General features: G+C 41.9%; 1 protein-coding gene across 1 annotated transcript in view; it reads left to right on the forward strand.

The window, feature by feature from the left end:
• The window catches only part of LOC121587490 (netrin receptor UNC5C-like), a 326,918-nt gene that overhangs the window by 241,167 nt on the left and 69,200 nt on the right, over nucleotides 1-16,551 (forward strand). The window lies entirely within an intron of this gene.

Here is a 16,551-nt window from a genome sequence, read left to right on the forward strand (position 1 = left end):
AACCACATCCGGCCAACATAGATCTAAAAATACTAGATCTACACATAGATATACACATTACATAGATACTCACACCCTGACCAAACCAACTAGCGAACTCTATGTCAGGGTGTGACATCCATTTCCTCTTCCATTTTTGCAGTAATGCTGCAATTATTTGGTTGTAATTTTGTGTAGAGCAGACATTTCCATATGTTTTTGTTAGCTGCATGTGCAACATAACTCCACCAGTCCTACCTATGATATCATTTACGAAGATTATACCTTTTTAAAACATTTTTTCAAAAAATAATGTTTTTTTATCAATTAGTATATTTGAGTTTAACCACAATATTGGTTGCATTACTTGTTTTGTCGTTTCTGGAGGATTAAATTGAAATTGCAAGTAATTTTCTATTGCTTGTTTTAGAAATAGTGATATTTGGGAGATGATTTCCTTTTCAAATAACTGCTCTTGCTGGAATCCATCAGTGGAGGCTGCTGAGGGGAGGATGGCTCATAATAATGGCTGGAACGGAGCAAATGGAATGGCATCAAACCATGTGTTTGATGTATTTGATACCATTCCACTCATTCTGCTTCGGCCATTACCACTAGCCCGTCATCCCCAATTAAGGTGCCACCAACCTCCTGTCGAATCCATGCAACACTTTAAAAGTTGCATGAGGAGGTAGCAGGGCTGAGGGGAAGCTTGGAGTTTAGTCAGAGTGAAATTCTCACACTCCAAGTAGAGAACAAGGCACCCACAGCCAAGGTAAAAACCCTTGATTACAATATGGATTGTCTACTCAGGGAAAACAGGGTGATGAGTGAGTCACTACTAGACATACAAACCCAAAGCATGTGTGAACATTTAATATTTTCTGGGATTCCTGAGGACGCATCCAATAATCCAGATGGTGCGATTAGAGAGTTCATGCAATCCACCTTGAAACTGCCTCTAGAGACTGTAAACAAGGTGTCTTTCCATCAAGTGCACAGACTTGGAGCGACAAGACCAAGGGTCACACATAATATCCTGACAAAAAATCTTTAACATCTGTGTTGCTCACAGGCAAACAGGTAAGGGAATATATATATTATTTTTTTTACGAACAAAAAGAACATGAAAACACCAGTTGCTTTGTGCATATTGCTAGAACCTGTTTCTTGAATTCTAAACATCAGACATTTGAAATCTCTAATTTTGACCATCATATTACCTCTTATGGCAGTAACTTTACAAGCACTAATTATGGTACATTTAGACTGAGAATAGTATCTAGTTATGGTAAGGGGTGAAATAAGTATAGCCAGTTATAATTGTAACGGCTTAGCAGATTATAAGAAAAGACGATCAGTCTTTACGTGGCTAAAAGAAAAGGAATTTAACAAATACTGTTTACAGGAAACTAACTCTACTGTACATTTGTAGATGAAGTTGTGTGGAAAAAGGAATGGGGTGGTGAAATAATTTTCTGTCTTGGACAAAGGAACTCAAAAGGTGTGATGATGTTAATTAACAAAAGTGTTGATCTGAATGTGCAAATAGTCAGGAATGATTCGCAAGGAAGGTGGATCCTTTTGAATATGAAAGTGGATGAAAAACAGATTTGTCTCATTCATCTATATGGTTCAAATCAGGATGATCCATACTTCTTCGAAAATATTTATACCAATTAATTGAACTTACAGGCAACAAATGATCAAATCATTATGGTGGGAGACTATACCACAGTGTTAAGTAGCTTAATGGACCGTAAAGGAAATCACTCTACAAACTATCATCACCGTGCCCTTAAGGAGATCACAAGAAATCACAAATAATGTATTATGGACACATTCTAAATAGTGGATATTTAGAGACTAAACAAACCTGACCTAGTGAGATATACTGTACATGGAGGAGACTTAATCAAGCGAGTCGTCTTGACTACTTTCTTGTCTCTTTCTCTCTTGCATCAAAGGTTAAAAAAGTATTGAAAGGAGACAGAATGTGATCGGACCATCATGTAATTGGCCTTCACATAACTCTTACAGAATTTCCACGTGGACGGGGATATTGGAAATGTAATCAAAGTCTACTGGAGGACAATTTATTCTTAACTAAGACAAAATATTTTATAACTTCATTTTTCCAGTACAAGACTAATAAGGGAAATACACAAACTAATAGTACAGGTAGATAGCAATAAAAACTGGACTACAGAGATACAAAACAAGTTAGAGGAAACACAAAAAGAACTGGAGGAACTTATTCAAGGATGATCTATTGTAATCTATTACAAAAAATAAAGCAAACTGTAAGGAATAAGGAGAAAAATGCACCAAATTCTTCCTGAATCAACACAGGAACGCTACCAAAAATAATTTGTAGAAACTCGTTACTAAAGACAGAGTCATCTATGAATCTCCGAATGATGTTTTAAAAGAGGATGCTAAATATTCTAAGCAGATGTTTTCTTTTCAGTCTCATCCTCACTCTCTGAATGACGATTACTGTAAGGAAATCTTTCCAAATATAAAGAAAAAATTGAAGATTAACAAGTGCACAAAAATAAGGCCAAATTACAGAGGAAGAACTTGATGAGGCTATTAAATCCTTTCATTCTGGATAAATGCTGTTTTCTTTTTCTCAGCAATCTACACACAATACCCTATAATGACAAAGCAAAAACAGTGTTTTAGATATGTTTGCCAATTTATTAAAAATAAAAAAACAAAAATACCTTATTTCCATAAGTATTCTGACCCTTTGCTATGAGACTCGAAATTGAGCTCAGGTGCATCCTGTTTCCATTTATCATCCTTGAGATGTTTCTACAACTTGATTGGAGTCCACCTGTGCTAATTTCAATTGATTGGACATGACTTGGAAAGGCACACACCTGTCTATATAAGGTCCAACAGTTGAAAACCAAGCCATGACATCGAAGGAATTGTCCATAGAGCTCCGAGACAGAATTGTGTCGAGGCACAGATCTGGGGAAGGGAGCCTCCCTACTGTTATTTTATTTTCCCTCTCCTTCTTTTTTTCTCAACACTTTTTTGTTGTTGTTTTATTTTACTTGTTTTATTAAAAAATAAATGCATTGTTGGTTAAGGGCTGTAAGTAAGCATTTCACTGTAATGTCTGCACCTGTTGTATTCGGCGCATGTGACCAATAAAATGTGATTTGATTTGATTTAATTTGAAGTCTCTGAACGTCTTTTAGTGGCCCAACCAGAGCCTGGACTTGAACCCAATCGAACATCTCTGGAGAGACCTGAAAATAGCTGTGCAGCAATTCTCCCCATCCAACCTGACAGAGCTTGAGAGGATCTGCAGAGAAGAATGGGAGAAACTCCCCAAATACAGTTGTGCCAAGCTTGTAGCGTCATACCCAAGAAGACTCGATGCTGTAATCGCTGCCAAAGGTGCTTCAACAAAGTACTTAGTAAAGGGTCTGAATACTTAAGTAAATTAGCAAACATTTCTAAAAACCTGCTTTTGCTTTGTCATTATTGGGTATTGTGTGTAGATTGATGAGGGGGAAAAAAATGTAATACATTTTAGAATAAGGCTGTAACGCAACAAAATGTGGAAAAAGTCAAGGGGTCTGAATTATTTCCGAATGCACTGTATGTCAAGCCTTTTTTTATATACTCAAAGCTCAATAATTAGCATGTATTAACTACTCCTATAAAAATGGTTGTCTGTCAGGTTCTCAGCAGGAAGGTCTGATTTCAATATTATTAAAACAAGACCCAGATGGCAAATATAAAGTTCCAGTCCATCGAAAAAACTGGAGGCCTCTTACATTTACATTTTAGTCATTTAGCAGACGCTCTTATCCAGAGCGACTTACAGTTAGTGAATACATATTTTTTTTATACTGGCCCCCCGTGGGAAACGAACCCACAACCCTGGCGTTGCAAACGCCATGCTCTATCAACTGAGCTACATCCCTGCCGGCCATTCCCTCCTCTACCCTGGACCAATTGTGTGCCGCCCATGAGTCTCCCGGTCGCGGCCGGCTGCGACAGAGCCTGGATTCGAACCTGGATCTCTAGTGGCACAGTTAGCATTGCAATGCAGTGCCTTAGACCACTGTGCCACTCAGGAGTACACTTCAATGATTTGAATCGAAAATACTAGCGAAATGCATAGCACTCAGAATTGAAAAAGGGTTTACCGGGTTTTGTTCATCCTGATCAGAAAGGTTTTTTACATGAACGATACATTGGAGATAATATATGACAACTAATAGAAATAATAGAACAACATGAAACATCTAAGAAGCCAGGCCTGGTATTTATAGCGGATTTTGAAAAGGCCTTTGATATAGTAAGACTGGATGTTATACAATGAGGGAAAAAAGTATTTGATCCCCTGCTGATTTTTTACGTTTGCCCACTGACAAAGAAATGATCAGTCTATAATTTTATTGGTAGGTTTATTTGAACAGTGAGAGACAGAATAACAAACAAAAAATCCAGAAAAACGCATGTCAAAAATGTTATAAATTGATTTGTATTTTAATGAGGGAAATAAGTATTTGACCACCTCTCAATCAGAAAGATGTCTGGCTCCCAGGTGTCTTTTATACAGGTAACGAGCTGAGATTAGGAGCACACTCTTAAAGGGAGTTCTCCTAATCTCAGCTTGTTACCTGTATAAAAGACACCTGTCCACAGAAGCAATCAATCAATCAGATTCCAAACTCTCCACCATGGCCAAGACCAAAGAGCTCTCCAAGGATGTTATGGACAAGATTGTAGACCTACACAAGGCTGAAATGGGTTACAAGGTCCACAAGGTGACACCAGTTGGTGCGATTATTCGCAAATGGAAGAAACACAAAATAACTGTCAATCTCCCTCGGCCTGGGGCTCCATGCAAGATCTCACCTCGTGGAGTTGCAATGATCATGAGAACGGTGAGGAATCAGCCCAGAACTACACGAGAGGATCTTGTCAATGATCTCAAGGCAGCTGGGACCATAGTCACCAAGAAAACAATTGGTAACACACTACGCCGTGAAGGACTCAAATCCTGCAGCGCCCGCAAGGTCCCCCTGCTCAAGAAAGCACATATACAGGCCTGTCTGAAGTTTGCCAATGAACATCTGAATGATTCAGTGGAGAACTGGGTGAAAGTGTTGTGGTCAGATGAGACCAAAATCGAGCTCTTTGGCATCAACTCAACTCGCCGTGTTTGGAGGAGGAGGAATGCTGCCTATGACCCCAAGAACACCATCCCCACCGTCAAACATGGAGGTGGAAACATTATGCTTAGGGGGTGTTTTTCTGCTAAGGGGACAGGACAACTTCACTGCATCAAAGGGACGATGGATGGGTCCATGTACCGTCAAATCTTGGGAGAGAACCTCCTTCCCTCAGCCAGGGCATTAAAAATGGGTCGTGGATGGTATTCCAGCATGACAATGACCCAAAACACATGGCCAAGGCAACAAAGGAGTGGCTCAAGAAGAGTGGCCTAGCCAGTCTCCAGACCTTAATCCCATAGGAAATCTGTGGAGGGAGCTGAAGGTTCAAGTTGCCAAACATCAGCCTCGAAACCTTAATGACTTGGAGAAGATCTGCAAAGAGGAGTGGGACAAAATCCCTCCTGAGATGTGTGCAAACCTGGTGGCCAACTACAAGAAACGTCTGACCTCTGTGATTGCCAACAAGGGTTTTGCCACCAAGTACTAAGTCATGTTTTGCAGAGGGGTCAAATACTTATTTCCCTCATTAAAATGCAAATCAATGTATAACATCTTTGACATGTGTTTTTCTGGATTTTTTTGTTGTTATTCTGTCTCTCACTGTTCAAATAAACCTACTATTAAAATTATAGACTGATCATTTCTTTGTCAGTGGGCAAACGTAAAAAATCAGCAGGGGATCAAATACTTTTTTCCCTCACTGTATATAAATGCCAGGATTTTTTCTATTTCGGTGAGTCTCTTATTCAATGGGTAAAGTAATGTATAGCAACCCCAGGTTTAAAATAGTAAATAGCGGCTACTGCTCAGAGAATTGTCAAGTGGAGTTAAACACGGGCGTCCGCTGTCACCATATCTATTTGTTATGGCCATCGAAATCCAAGCTGTTAAAATCAGATCAAATCCAAGGCTTAAATGCAAAGGTGTCCATGTATGCCGATGACTCAAGTTTTATATTAAGTCCGCAAGCTAGATCCCTGCAATGTCTCATTGAAGATCTAGATAACTTTTCTGGACTCTCTGGACTAAAACCTAATTATGATAAGTGTACCATATTACGTATTGGATCTTTAAAAAAATACAACTTTTACATTACCCTGCAGTTTACCTATTTAATGGTCTGACGGTGAAGTAGACATACTTGGTATTCATATCATAAAATATATAAATGAGCTCTCTGCAGTGAATTTCAATACTTGTCTATTTATGGTAAATTACACTGATTAACTCCTTAGTCACATCACAGTTTACTCACTTACTTATGGCGCTGCCTACTCCTGATGATTCGTTTTTCAAATCATATGAGCTAAAAATATTTAGCTTTATCTGGGATGCTAAACCAGACAAGATAAAGTGTGCCTATCTATATAATGAATATGAACTGGGTGGGTTGAGATTATTTAATATAAAAGCACTAAAACTCTCTCTAAAAGCTTCACTTATACAAAAGTTTTACTTGAACCCAAAATGGTTCTCAAGTAGATTACTAAGAAAAGCTCATCCATTGTTTAAAAATGGCCTTTTTGCCTGTCTGTCTCATTTTCAAATAAATTGAAAATGAAACCTTTTTCAAAGTATCTCTCTTTTTCAAACATCATTGCAGAGCTGGGTACAATTCCAATTTCATCCCCCTGAAAAGATAGAAAAATATTACAACAAATATTATGGTTGAACTCAAATGTGCTGGTTGATAAAATACCTGTATTTATGGAAAATATGTTTGAAAAGGGTATTCTGTTTTTAAATGATATTGTAAATTGGAATGGTAGAGTTATGTATTTTATGGTGTTATTGGAATTGTATGGGAAGGTTTGATTACAATTGATTACAGCATTGTCCCCAAAATGGAGGAGACAGGTGGCAGCGGGAGGAGGTAGGGAACTGGTCTGTCTGCCCAATATAAAGGATCAAAACTAGCGGAGGAATAAAAATAGCATAAATAGGAAAGTATACCAGTTTCATTTGAGGACCAGGATGTTGACAGCTGTGCCATACAGATTGCAAAATAGCTGGGAAGAGATTTTTGATGTACCGATTCCATGGCACAGGGTATATGAGTTGATATATAAAACAACGCAAGATTCAAGACTTTCAAGGCCTCGGATGGTTGAGGGGCAGCTCTCGGGGAACTATGTGGGGATCTTGGAGGGTTGGTGGTCTGGCGGTTGGGAGCTTGGGCCGGTTGGCCGATAGGTCGCTGGTTCTGGTCCCAGTTTTGACTTGGTGGGAGACCTGTGGACGTGCCCTTGGGCAGGGCGTTGACCCTGGTTGACCCTGGTTGCTTCTGTGGGTCGCTCTGAATGGGAGTATCTGCTATATGACTGAATGTAATGTAAATGTTGAGCGGCTTCACTGTAGGTAGATTGTATGTTTTAATATTCAATAATAATTATATTCAATAATAATAATAATACTTTTTTAAAAGTCTCTGACATCTCAAAAGCACTAAGTCAAGGTCTTTACAGTTTATTAGTGGAATAAGACGTTTGTGATCACTCTGCAGTGTGGATGTATCTAGGCCATACATATTTACATTTTACATTTTAGTCATTTAGCAGACGCTCTTATCCAGAGCGACTTACAGGAGCAATTAGGGTTAAGTGCCTTGCTCAAGGGCACATTTACGTCATTTAGCAGACGCTCTTATCCAGAGCGACTTACAAATTGGTGCATTCACCCTATAGCCAGTGGGATAACCACTTTACAATTTTTTTTGGGGGGGGTAGAAGGATTACTTTATCCTATCCCAGGTATTCCTTAAAGAGGTGGGGTTTCAAATGTCTCCGGAAGGTGGTGAGTGACTCCGCTGTCCTGGCGTCGTGAGGGAGCTTGTTCCACCATTGGGGTGCCAGAGCAGCGAACAGTTTTGACTGGGCTGAGCGGGAACTATGCTTCCGCAGAGGGAGGGAGCCAGCAGGCCAGAGGTGGATGAACGCAATGCCCTCGTTTGGGTGTAGGGACTGATCAGAGCCTGAAGGTACGGAGGTGCCGTTCCCCTCACTGCTCCATAGGCAAGCACCATGGTCTTGTAACGGATGCGAGCTTTAACTGGAAGCCAGTGGAGTGTGCGGAGGAGGGGGGTGACGTGAGAGAACTTGGGAAGGTTGAACACCAGACGGGCTGCGGCATTCTGGATGAGTTGTAGGGGTTTAATGGCACAGGCAGGGAGCCCAGCCAACAGCGAGTTGCAGTAATCCAGACGGGAGATATCTGGTAAACTTCTCACATGTCCAGAGGGCTGCGAGACACTCCTTTTCTATCTGTGCATAGCGCTTCTCTGCATCTGTGGCAGTACTGGAGAAAAAAAAAGCTACTGGCTTGAACTGTCCATCTTGTTTCTGTAGTAGGACCCCGCCTAACCCATAACTACTGGCATCTGATCTGACTATGGTAGGCTTTGTCATATCATAGAATGCCAGTACAGGTGACTCTGACGAGTTGCTTTACCTTCCTAAAGGCCTCCTCCTGCACTCTTATCCAGAACGACTTACAGTATTGAGTGCATACATTTTAATACTTTTTCATACTGGTCCCCCGTGGGAATCGAACCCACAACCCTGGCGTTGCAAACGCCATGCTCTACCATCTGAGCCACACGGGACCTCCATGTAGTTTCGCACTTGAGCAGCTCGTTGAGTGGTTTGATGACATCGGCTAGACCTGGTAGGTACCTGCCTAGGTAGTGAATCATACCCAGGATCCTCCTCAGATCAGACAAATTACTTGGCGGCTCCCGCTGGGTGATGGCCTGGATCTTGGCCTCATCAAGACAAATGCCATTTTCGTCGATGCAGTGTCCTAGGTAGTTAAGCCGTTTCTGAGGCAGTAAACATTTGTCTGGGTTGAGCTTCAAACCTGCTTTCTCCAATGTGTGTAGGGTTTTCTGGAGTCTCACCTCATGATCCTCTGGTGTGTCTGAGTAAATAAGTATATCATCCAAGTAAATGGCCACGCCTTCTTGGTCCTTCAGGAGCTCTGTCATCTCGCGCTGGAAGATTTCTGGGGCACTACTGATTCCAAATGTAAGTCTGTTGAAATAGTACCTTCCAAAAGGCATTATGAATGTGGTAAGCTTGGTACTCTCTCTGTCTAGTGGCATCTGCCAGAAGCCACATGCTGCATCTAAAATAGAAAACACCTTGGCGCCAGCAAGCTTTGGCAGGATATCGTCTAAGGTGGGTAGAATGTATTTCTCACTTTTCACTGATTTGTTTAACCATATCAGGTCAGCACATACCCTCAGCTGGTCTTTGTTTTTCTTGGGTACCAGGACCATAGGAGCACACCACTCTGTAGGCTCCCTGATATCCTTGATCACACCACTCGCTACCATGCAGTCAAAGCTCCTTATTCGCTTTTGGGAGCATGGGCACTGACACACGTCTGGCTGTGTTTACGCTGTAGGGCACCACATCATCTTTCAGGCTTATTTTGATTGGTTTTATCTTCAGCTTGTCCACCTCTGCGAGGTGAGCACTCTTGAGATGCTTTGTGCTTTTGATCTCTTCTATTCTCTTTACCAAGCCCATTGCAACAGCTACATTCCGGCCTAGCAGATGGCTTCCATGCCACCCCTTTATCACATACACTTTGAACCTAAACTGCTGTCCTTTCCAAATAGTAGTAGCTGTAAAGTGACCCATACAGTTCAGTTTACCCCCTGGGCTGTCTATTTTAGTTACTATGCTCTTCAGTAGTGGCATGTTTTTCAGTATGCTATAAGTATTTTCTGATATGACACTTTGTCAATCTTAAAGTCTATTGCAGTACCTTTTATTGGCAGTTTCACTGTCCATGCATTGTTTGAGTCATCAACATCTGTGACTTCTCCCAGGAAATGGAACTCATCCTCTTCTCCTCCCTCATTGGGTGCAGTAACCTCGTTGACCGCACGGGAGCGACAAACAACAGCGAAATGCACCCAGCTTCCAACAGTTGCGTCATTCTGCGTTCTTCGCAGCACATATGTCCTCTTTAGCATGTGCCTTACCACATCTGAAGCATTTGCGTCCTGTCATGTTCACATTGTGTCCTTTTGCTTTGGCCCCTTTTTTTTGTCCATGCTCGTTTCTGTGTCTGTTTCTCATTGTGCATTGTGGATTTGTATGCTAGTTCACTGAGCTGTGCACTGTTAGCATTAGCCCCTTGTTTGCTAATATGCCCCTTTACTTGTTCTGACTGCCTCACAAGCTCTGCTACTTCGTTCAGCATCAAGTCAGGCATTAGTTGAAGCTTCTCTGACAGCTCCTTATCTAATATCCCTATGACCAACCTGTCACGGATATTTTCGTTCTTGGCAGTGTCGAAAGCGAATGTATCAGCTATCTCTTGTAGGCTTCTGATGTATTCCTAGGTGGTTTCCGTAGGCTTTTGGGTGTGCTGATGAAAGTGGGCCCTTTCATGAGTAGTGTTCACTTTGGGCACAAACTAATTGTCCAGTTTGTCCTGAAAACCTGTTCAGCTTCTTTCCCCAGAGAATTGAGCAGAGTACAAATCTGTACCTCTCCATCCTCTTTGTTTAGCTTAGTTGCTATCCTGTAACGATGAAATCGTTGGTGCCATTCTGACCAGTGTTCTGGGCGACTGAAGTCAACGTTTTCTGGAGGTGGAAACTTAGCCATCGTTGCTGATCTTCTGACACCATGTAGTGTTATGCTTTATATGAAGAATCCAGAGGTGAATATCACTTTGGTTGACTATTAATGAAACAATAAGTAACATAACACAGGAGACTGTCTTCACTGGACTTGTTACGACGGATGCATGCGGACCGACTTGCCCAATCGCTTTTTATATGATGTCATGAATATACTTGTGCCATGCGCTATAATACTATTGTTCCAATACAACACAGGAGGTAGTGAACGAGGGACGTAACCATAGTGACTGAACGTATCTGAACGTCAGGTTGTATCAGAAGCAATCTTGTGTGTTTTTAACCACAGCACCGCCACCACTTTACAGGAGCATATTGAACCTTTTCTCTCTGTTATTCTCGAAGGTTTATTTTTATTTTTACAAAGGCCAGCATAAGTTCAGAGCAGGAGAAATATATATTTTTTTGGGAGAACCAATGTAATACTCACATTTTGATGGAGCGGTTCCCTGCTGGGTTTCAGATGGATGTTATTTAGTAGTGAGAGATAGGTCACGACGAATCGCAGCTTCAACACTTTCCCATTTCTACCAGAGGCTCAACACTTGCTTCTCTGCTCAGGTTGACGTTTATTGTCATGAGTCTTGCTCTGGAGGCAGAACTGAGTGGTTTCTGCTAGATGGGCCAGCTGCAAAGTAAAATTGTCTATATCGTCAAAATGTATGAAAACAAACAGTAGCTTAATTTAAGGTGAAGGTTAGGCATTAGGGTTAGCAGTATGGTTAGGTTTCAAATCTGATTTTATGACTTCAAGGATGTGCCAGCTAGTGACCACTCTGCAGAGCTGCCTCCAGTACGAGTCATCTCAATAAATGCCAACCTGCGACACTTGCAGTGCCTTCCTCTGCAATCTCTCTCAGTCCGATCACTAACCCCCAGAACCCACAATCCCTCTCACCTCCCACTCTCCCAGGGGTCTGAAGCTATGTTGCTCTAAGTTTTACAGTCTCCTCTTCACCTTAGCTTATACCAATCCACTTGAGCCCTGTCAAATGCCCAGTCGTGCCTGTCAAATCTCCCCTGAAAGATTCAGGGACATTACAGAGGATTATCTCCAGGGGAATACAGTCTGCAGTGGCACTTTCCTCCATGTACCCTCTCTAATTGGGAGAAGGGAGAAGTGGCCGCTGCTGCCAAGTGGACTGTGACGGCTCCGCCAGTAGCAAGAGTATAGCACACACACACGCACACCCTCCCTTCCTGTTCTCCCTCCTCTCTCTCCTACTGTACACAGGGGTCTATGTGATGGGTTGGGCTGGGCCTACCTGGACATATGATATTCCTTCCCAGACAAAGACTAGATACCTGCCAACCTGCTTCAGGAGTGGCTGAAGGAGATGCTAACATACATACAGTACCTTCGAAAAGTATTCAGACCACTTGACTTTTTCCACATTTTGTTAAATTACAGCCTTATTCTAAAATATTTTTTTTTGTTTTATCCCTCAGAAATCTACACACAATACCCCATAAAGACTAAGTGAAAACAGGTTTTTAGACATTTTTGCTAATGTATTATAAATAAAAAACAGAAATACCTTATTTACATAAGTAAAGACCCTTTGCTATGATACTCAAAATTGAGCTCAGGTGCATCCTGTTCCCATTGATCATCCTTGAGATGTTTCTACAACTTGATTGGAGTCCACCTGTGGTAAATTCAATTGGTTGGACATGATTTGGAAAGTCACACACCTGTCTATATAAGGTCCCACAGTTGACAGTGCATGTCAGAGCAAAAACCAAGCCATGGGGTTGAAGGAATTGTTCAGCTCCGAGACAGGATTGTTTCGAGGCACATATCTGGGGAAGGGTACCAAAAAATGTCTGCAGAATTGAAGTTCCCCAAGAACACAGTGGCCTCCATCATTCTTAAATGGAAGAAGTCTGGAACCATCAAGACTCTTCCTAGAACTGGCCGCCTGGCCAAACTGAGCAATCGGGGGAGAAGGGCCTTGGTCAGGGAGGTGTCCAAGAACCCGATGGTCACTCTGACAGAGCTCTAGACTTCCTCTGTGGAGATGGGAGAACCTTCCAGAAGGACAACTATCTCTGCAGCACTCCACCAATCAGGCCTTTATTGTAGAGTGGCCAGACTGAAGCCACTCCTCAGTAAAAGGCACATGACAACAGGACAACGACCCTAAGCACACAGCCAAAATGAAAGAAAGTCAGGAATCAACGCAATTGCGCATTAGATGAAGGGGTGGTGGGGACAAATTCAATATTCTTCTAAATGACTAAAACCAAATCAAACTGTGTAGAAATGATAATGAACCTACATTTATACTGTTTCTTGACAGTGTCCAGCTCGCTAATAATCACCTAAATTAAAGCTAGAGAGTCAGGTAGTATCAAAAATTCAAACAACGATGGATAGAGGACTGTCTTTAGAAAATGTTGACACAGAAGAAATATAACACATTTTCAGTGCGGCCCTCCAGAGCTCGTTGAAGAACGAACACGGCCCCCGGGGCAAAATTAGTTTGACACCCCTGGTGTAGATTATGTTATCTCTGCATTTCTGAGAACTGCCATTGTGGGCCCAATGGGTGATGGGGAGGTTATTATAGCAGTGAGAATGTGAGTTTGTTGCTGCAGAGTCTGATAATGTGTGCTACTAACTAATGAGTGCCGTAGGGACAAAATTGACGGAAAGCGTCAGAGTGTGTGCGTGTGTGTAATGGGCATACGACTCTGGATCAACACTGGCGCGTGTTTAAGCGGTCATTATCGCTGTTAGATACGTGAGTGGAGTGGCGGAGGAAGCTTTGATCTATGCTCATCCTCTGAGGACTCCATTGGAATCCATCCTGTTCTCTATCTCCAGTGTTCGCTCTCTCTCTCTCTCTCTCTGTCTTTCTTTGTCTTTGAGACTGCAAATTAAAAAGGGATTGAAATGAGGGATGGCATTGAAAATATGGGGAAAGAGAGAGCTTCTTCACATGATTAATCCCCAACTCCTCCCTCATATTAAATACTCTACACCCTTGCACATAAGCATAGACAAGGGATCATCAACTGGATTCAGCCGCGGGCTGATTTCTTACTTAAGTGGATGGTCAGGGGGCCGGAACATAATTACAAATAATTTTTTGACTGCAAATTGACTGCAAGACGCCCAAACAGATATAATATTTGACTAAAACAATCATTTCAAACCTTGCTTACATTTGTATATGATCACATATACAGTGCCTTCGGAAAGTATTCAGACCCCTTGAATTTTTCCACATTTGTTAGGTTACTATCACGTTTCAGGAGAAGACCCAGATGCAGACAGTGTCGAAGTAACAAAAGTTTATTACAAAAACAGGGGGCAGGCAAGGTCAAGTGCAGAGGTCGTAAATCCAGATCATAGTCCAAAAGATACTGAACAGCAGGCAGTCTAAGGATCAGGGCAGGCAGAGATCAATAATACAGGGTGGGGTAACAAGGTACAGAATGGCAGGCAGGCTCAGGGTCAGGGCAGGCAGAATGGTCAAAACAGGGAAAACTAGAAAACAGGAACTTCAGAAAGACAGGAGCAAGGGGGAAATGCTGGTAGGCTTGACGAAACAAAACGAACTGACAACAGACAAACAGAGAACACAGGTATAAATACACTGGGGAAGATGGGCGACACATGGAGGGGGGTGGAGACAATCACAAAGACAGGTGAAACAGATCAGGGTGTGACAGTTGCAGCCTTATTCTAAAATTGATTACATTGTTTTTTTCCATCATCAATCTACACACAATACCCAATAAAGACAAAGCAAAAACAGGTTTCTATAAATGTTTTTTAATTTATTAAAAAATAAAAAACGGAAATATCACATTTACATAAGTATTCAGAACCTTTACTCAGTACTTTGTTGAAGCACCTTTGGCAGCGATTACAACCTCGAGCCTTCTTGGGTATGACGCTACAAGCTTGGCACACCTGTATTTGGGGAGTTTCTCCCATTCTTCTCTGCAGATCCTCTCAAGCTCTGTCAGGTTGAATGGGGAGCGTTGCTGCACAGCTATTTTCTGGTCTCTCCAAAGATGTTAGATCGGGTTCAAGTCCGGGCTCTGGCTGGGCCACTCAAGGACATTCAGAGACTTGTCCCGAAGCCACTCCTGCATTGTCTTGGCTGTGTGGTTAGTCTTTAGGTGCCTTTTGGCAAACTCCAAGCAGGCTTTCATGTGCCTTTTACTGAGGAGTGGCTTCCGTCTGGCCACTCTAACATAAAGGCCTGATTGGTGGAGTGCTGCAGAGATTCAACGAGCTCTGGAGGGCCGCACTGAAAATGTGTTATATTTCCTCTGTGTCAACATTTTCTAAAGACAGTCCTCTATCCATCGTTGTTTGAATTTTTGATACTACCTGACTCTCTAGCTTTAATTTAGGTGATTATTAGCGAGCTGGACACTGTCAAGAAACAGTATAAATGTAGGTTCATTATCATTTCTACACAGTTTGATTTGGTTTTAGTCATTTAGAAGAATATTGAATTTGTCCCCACCACCCCTTCATCTAATGCGCAATTGCGTTGATTCCTGACTTTCTTTCATTTTGGCTGTGTGCTTAGGGTCGTTGTCCTGTTGTCATGTGCCTTTTACTGAGGAGTGGCTTCAGTCTGGCCACTCTACAATAAAGGCCTGATTGGTGGAGTGCTGCAGAGATAGTTGTCCTTCTGGATGGTTCTCCCATCTCCACAGAGGAAGTCTAGAGCTCTGTCAGAGTGACCATCGGGTTCTTGGTCACCTCCCTGACCAAGGCCCTTCTCCCCTGATTGCTCAGTTTGGCTGGGCTGCCAGCTCTAGGAAGAGTATTGGTGGTTCCAAGCTTCCTCCATTTAAGAATGATGGAGGCCACTGTGTTCTTGGGGACCTTCAATGCTGCAAAACCTTTTTTGTACCCTTCTCCAGATCTGTGCCTCGACACAATCCTGTCTCGGAGCTCTACTGACAATTCCTTCGACCTCATGGCTTGGTTTTTGCTCTGACATGCTCTGTCAACTGTGGGACCTTATATAGATAGGTGTGTGCCTTTCCAAATAATGTCCAATCAATTGAATTTACCACAGGTGGACTCCAATCAAGTTGTAGAAACATCTCAAGGATGATCAATGGAAACAGGATGCACCTGAGCTCAATTTCGAGTCTCATAGCAAAGGGTCGGAATTCTTATGTAAATTAGGTATTTCTGTTTTTTATATTTAATAAATTAGCAAAAAATAAATACAAATCAGTTTTTGCTTTGTCATTATGGGGTATTGTGTGTAGAATGCTGAGGATATAAAAATCTATTTTAAAAAAATGGTCTGAGTACTTTCTGAAGGCACTGTATCTCTCTATTATGCGTGGGAATACTTTGGTACATATTTCCAAAATGAAAATCACTTGGAGCTGATTTGCTGATGTTTTTAGGCTTCTATGTCCAACAATTTGTGTGTTTGTGTGTCAGAACATTTGGGGGGCCAAATAAAATAATCAGCGGACCAAATTCGGCCCATGGGCCGCCAGTTGGGGAACCCTGGCGTAGACCAACACACACTAGCATGGAAGCACAAATTAAATACAAATATGCATAAAGAGATATTACAGACTCAACCAGAGAAGCAAGAGGCCCCGAGCGCATCATCAGTTTGGTCCAAAGTCCAGTGAGGATGTAAAATCACAAAGTTAAGTGCTTGGGGTACTCTCAGGAAAGTTCATATGTTTTTACTGCAGCCTCTA

This window comes from Coregonus clupeaformis, chromosome 18, assembly GCF_020615455.1.
Source record: "Coregonus clupeaformis isolate EN_2021a chromosome 18, ASM2061545v1, whole genome shotgun sequence".
NCBI classification, from domain to species: domain Eukaryota; kingdom Metazoa; phylum Chordata; class Actinopteri; order Salmoniformes; family Salmonidae; genus Coregonus; species Coregonus clupeaformis.